The sequence below is a fragment of the Triticum dicoccoides genome, chromosome 1A (assembly GCF_002162155.2).
Source record: "Triticum dicoccoides isolate Atlit2015 ecotype Zavitan chromosome 1A, WEW_v2.0, whole genome shotgun sequence".
Taxonomy (NCBI): domain Eukaryota; kingdom Viridiplantae; phylum Streptophyta; class Magnoliopsida; order Poales; family Poaceae; genus Triticum; species Triticum dicoccoides.
In genome coordinates, this window is record NC_041380.1 from 490,339,627 (window position 1) to 490,345,116 (window position 5,490).

Genomic DNA, 5,490 nt, shown 5'->3' on the forward strand with positions numbered 1-5,490 from the left:
CAAGCGCGGCTGCAGCCGGCTCATCGTATGCTCCGCCGCCTCCAGCGCGCCGGAGCGCAGGTGTTGGCCGCCCTCTGGCCCGGCGTGATGATTCCCCGCACCCCGAGCCGGACTGCCGACTGGCTGGAGGTTGCGGTTGGCCGCTTCGAAGCTTGGAAGGCGTCGGCGGCCCGGCTTGGAGCTGGGCGGGCGTTGGAGTTCGTCCGAGCTTGGTATCCAGGGCTGAACCTGGACCAGCTGCGCACCTGGCGGCTGGAGGCCGGCGCATAGCTGGAGGAGGTGCGGCCGGCTATGGCTCAGCGCGCTTCGACGATCGCCGAGTGCACCAACATCAGTGTCTTTGCACTTGAAATAAATGATGATGGCGTTGCCTAGCTGGAGGAGTGGTTCGGGCTGAACCCGGCGGTGGGTGAGGACTCGGCAGAGGAGATGGCCTCCAGCGACGAAGGCGAAGACGATGAAGAAGGGGAAGGTGAAGACGTCGAGCCGGCCGGTGGAATAGCCGGCCAGCCTCTGCCTGACCGTGCCTCCAGCAACGAGGCGCGTGCAAGAGCGCCTTCTGCGGGAGGCGGTGATCATGCCGAGGTTCGCTAGCCGGCCACTCCTCCAGCCGGCACTGCCGTCTCCACCGACCTGCCCGGCTCGTCAGCTGCTCCCGGCTTTCGCAGTTCCACCCACTGGGGGTGTATCCAAACTATGTTGAATGCTGGCCTCTTGGAGGTCTTTCATGTAAATATTATCGTGTGTATGTCTGGTTTCCCTTCACGTATGCTTTTTATCCTTAGGCTTTTTCCTTTGCCGCCTTCCCCTTTTGGGGAGGCAAGTACTCGAGCTTTCTTGAATTGAAGTGAAGTGAATGGAAGCCGGCCGGCCGGCTACTCTGGTAGTCGGTCGGTGGTAGGAGGCAAACCGGCTTTCGTTATATTAGTCCGTTAGTCCCTAGCCATTTTTCGTGTGGGTATCCTTTCCTTCCTTTAACTCTTGCCAGCCAGACAGCCGGTTCTTCGAACTGCGACTTTTGGCAAGAGTTAAGCTTGGGTGTTGGCACACTACTTGTATGACCGCGGGTAGGACTTCTAATATAACTCCAGTCGGCCAGTCCCCGGGCCGACTAGTCGAACCCGGTGCCGGACGGAACAAGTAAATGAAATGACAAGGTCATAAGCATGATACTCTTCATTTATAGATAAAAGATGGCAGTCCCCGAGTTCTCCTCGGGGGGCCTATTGTCTCGTACTTAGTACAAAAGTTAGCGTGATACATACTGTGTTTCAACTGTAAAATCTTCGGAGGAGGTTGGCGTTCCATGGTCGTTCTGACTCCTTGCCGGAGTCGTCTCTCTTGCGTGCCTTGGGCTTCTGTGCGTCGATTAGGTAGTAGGAGTCGTTGCCTAAAGCTCTGCTGATGACGGAAGGGCCCTCCCAAGGGGCCGAGAGCTTGTGCTGGCCGGCTGTTCGCTAGATCAGCCGGAGCACAAGATCGCCCTCTTGGAAAGATCTTGGCTTGACCTTCCGGTTGTGGTAGCGGCGCAGGCCCTGCTGATAGATGGCGGACCTGCTGAGGGCTAACAGCCGGCCCTCTTCCAGCAGGTCGACGTCGTCTTCTCGTGCCTCCTTGGCCTCCGCCTCCGTGTACATGGTTACCCGAGGCGAGTCGAACTCGATGTCGGTTGGGATGACCGCCTCGGCGCCATACACGAGGAAGAAAGGAGTGAAGCCGGTTGATTTGTTTGGAGTAGTGCGCAGACTCCAGAGGACAGCCGGCAGCTCATCGAGCCAACAGCCGGCTGAACGCTCCAGTGGTACGACCAGTCGGGGCTTGATGCCGGAAAGGATGAGGCCGTTGGCTCGCTCAACCTGGCCGTTTGACTGCGGGTGGACAACGGACGCTAAGTCCAGCCGGATACCTTGCGTTGCGTAGAAACGTGCCAAGGCTCCCTTGGCAAAATTCGTGCCATTGTCGGTGATGATGCTGTGTGGCACGCCGTACCGAGTTGTTATATCTGCGATGAATGTCACGGCAGTCGGCCCATTCAGCTTCTTGATCGGCTTTGCCTCAATCCACTTGGTGAATTTGTCCACGGCGACGAGCAAATGTGTCATGCTGCCGCGCGCCGTCTTGAATGGGCCCACCATGTCCAGTCCCCAAACAGCGAAGGGCCAAGTGAGGGGAATGGTCTTGAGTGCTGAAGCCGGCATGTGTTGCTTGGAGCTGAAGAGTTGGCACCCTTTGCAATGTTTAACCAACTCTTTGGCGTCATCCAAAGCAGTCGGCCAAAAGAAACCATGGCGGAAGGCTTTGGCGACGAGTGATCTTGAGGCCGCATGGTGGACGCATTCTCCTTGGTGGATGTCTCTGAGGATTGTAATGCCCTTCTCTTGCTCGATGCATCGCTGGAGGACTCCAGTGACACTGCGCTTGACGAGCTCTCTGTTGACGATTGTGTATGCTCCGGCTCGGTGTTGGACTTGTCTTGCCTCTGTTTCGTCAGCCAGCAGATCTTGGTTTATTAGGAAGTTGAGGATGGACTGAGCCCATGATGGAGCTGCGACTTCTTCTATTGCCAATGTGGCTACTGTGACCAGGGCGGGCGGGCTGGGTGGTGAAATGCTGGAGTCGGCCGCCGGCTGTTGTGTTGGTGCAGTCCTCGGGCCGACTACCGCAGTCCCCGAGCCGGCTGTGGCAGTCCTCTGGTTGGGTGTAACCGCGGGAGCCCCCGAGCCGACTACTGAAGTCCCCAGGCCAACTGTTGAAGTCCCCGGGTTACCTGCCTGGTTCTTCGAGCCGGACCCGGTCGCGTCGGGGTCAGGTGGCACGAAGATGGAATCGGACTCTGGAGACGGCTTGATGGACGGCTTGAGGAGGCATTGTAGAGAGACACCGGTTGGTATTGCATGCCAAGTGGAGCCTATTCGAGCCAGGGCATCGACCGGCTCGTTGCCGGCTCGCGGTACGTGGAGGAATTCGCATCCTTCAAAGTACCCACTGATTTGCTGAACAAGGAAGCGATAGCTTGCCATATTTGCGTCCTTGGCGTCCCAGTCGCCGGATGATTGCTGGACCACCAAGTCCGAGTCGCCATAACATAGGATCCGGCGAATGCCGAGTTCTTTGGCAAGCCGGAGCCCGTGTATGAGCGCCTCGTACAAGGCTACATTGTTGGAGGCGGCAAAGTGAATCTGCAACGTGTATCTGAGCTTGTCGCCTTTGGGAGAGGTAAGGACGACGCCGGCTCCCAAGCCGGCGCGCATCTTGGACCCGTCGAAGTGCATGCGCCAATGAGTAGAATCGGGAGCCGGCGGCAGGTACTGGGTCTCAGCCCAGTCGATGAGGAAGTCGGCCAGTTCTTGGGACTTGATGGCGGTGCGGGGCTGGTAGAAGATCATGTAAGGGGCCAGCTCGATGGCCCATTTCGCCACCCGGCCGGATGCATCCCGGCTGCCTATGATCTCGGCCAGCGGGGCGGTGCATACGACCGTGATCGGATGCTCTTGAAAGTAGGGCTTCAGCTTCTTGGCGGTGAAGTACATGCCATAACACATCTTTTGGTAGTGTGGGTAGTTCTGCTTCGAGGCGGACAGTACCTCGCTCAAATAGTACACTGGCCTCTGGACCGGCTGGGCTCGGCCCTCTTCTGGGCGTTGGACTATGATGATGGTGCTGACCACCCGTCTGGTTGCGGCAATGTAGAGGAACATGGGTTCTTCTCAGTCGGCGCCGCCAGGACAGGCGGTGTGGCCAGCATCTTCTTCGTCTCGTGAAAAGCTTGGTCGGCTTGGTCATTCCACTCGAAGTGCGTGGTCTTCTTCATGAGGCGGTAGAGGGGGAGAGCTTTCTCTCCGAGCCGGCTGATGAAGCGGTTCAGGGAGGCCAAGCATCCGGTGAACTTCTGGACGTCTCGAAGCTTGGTAGGAATCACCATTCTCTCAATGGCCTTGATCTTCACCGGGTTGCATTCGATGCCGCGCTCGGAGACTAGGAAGCCTAGGAGCTGGCCGGCTGGCACTCCGAACATGAATTTCTCGGGGTTGAGCTTGATTTGGAACCGGCATAGGTTCTCAAATGTTTCTTTGAGGTCTTCCAGCAAGGTGCCGCGCTTCTCCGTCTTCACCACAATGTCGTCTTTCTAGACATGAGCATTTCTGCCGAGTTGCTTGAGGAGGCACTTCTACATGCAACGCTGAAAAGTGGCACCGGCATTTCTCAAGCCGAATGTCATAGTCAGGTAGCAGAAGACTCCGAATGGTGTGATGAAGGCGGTCTTCAGGCGGTCAGCCGGATCTAACTTTATCTGGTGGTATCCTGAGTAAGCATCCAAGAAACTCAACAGCTCGCATCCGGCCGTGGAGTCTATCACTTGGTCAATCGTTGGCAGGGCAAAGGGATCTTTAGGGCAGGCCTTGTTGAGGCTCCTGTAGTCTATGCACATGCGCCACTTGTTGTTCTTCTTTAACACGAGGACCGAGTTGGCAAGCCACTCTGGAAAGAAAACTTCCATAATGAAGCCGGCTGCCAGAAGCCGGGTTATCTCCTCTCCCACAATCCTTCTTTTTTCCTCCGACAGTCGGCGGAGGGGTTGTTTGACTGGCTTTGCGTCTTCTCGGACGTGTAGTTTGTGCTCGGCGAATTCCTTTGGAACACCCGGCATATCCTTGGGGGACCATGCAAAGAGGTCCCGATTCTCACAGAGGAAATCGGCGAGCTCGCCTTCCTATTTGCTGTTTAGGCTTGCCATGATGACGGCAAACCTCTCGGGGTGCTCGGGGTCAAGAGGTATCTTCTTCGTCTCTTTGGCCGGCTGGAAAGATCCTTGGGCATCATACTCCTTGGGATCAGGGGATAGGACCGGCTGCTTGCCGTCCATGTCCACGACCCGGTCCAACATCCTCTTCTCTTCGGCAATCACAAGGGACTCGGCCAGCCGTCTGCTGGCGGCAGCGCACTCGGAGGACTTCTTGTAATCGCTGGCTATGGTGATGACGCCCTTGGTGCTCGGCATCTTCATCTTGAGGTACGCATAGTGGGGAACCGCCATGAACCTGACCAAGGGGTCGGCCAAGCAACGCATGGTAGGGGCTCTCCAGGTCCACCACTTCAAACCAGATCACTTCCCGGCGGAAATGCTCCTTGTCCCCAAAGAGTACATCAATCTTGATCTTGCCAATGGGGGCGCAGGACAAGCCGGGTACGATGCCATGGAATACTGTCCGAGTAGGCATGAGTTGCTTCGTCTTGACATTCAGCTTCTCCAGGGTGTCACGGTACAAGATGTTGATGCTGCTCCCGCCGTCTATCAACACACGGGAGAAACGGGCAGTGCGTCTGTCCGTTGCAAGGGTGGCATCCAGAACCAACGCATAAGAGCCGGGAGACGGCATCACCTCTGGGTGGTCGGCCCGGCTCTAGCTGATAGTTTTTTCTGACTAATGCATGTGCTCGGCTGGGTTGGCAGCGACCATGCTGACTTCCTGGTGCTGTCGGTGTTTGCCG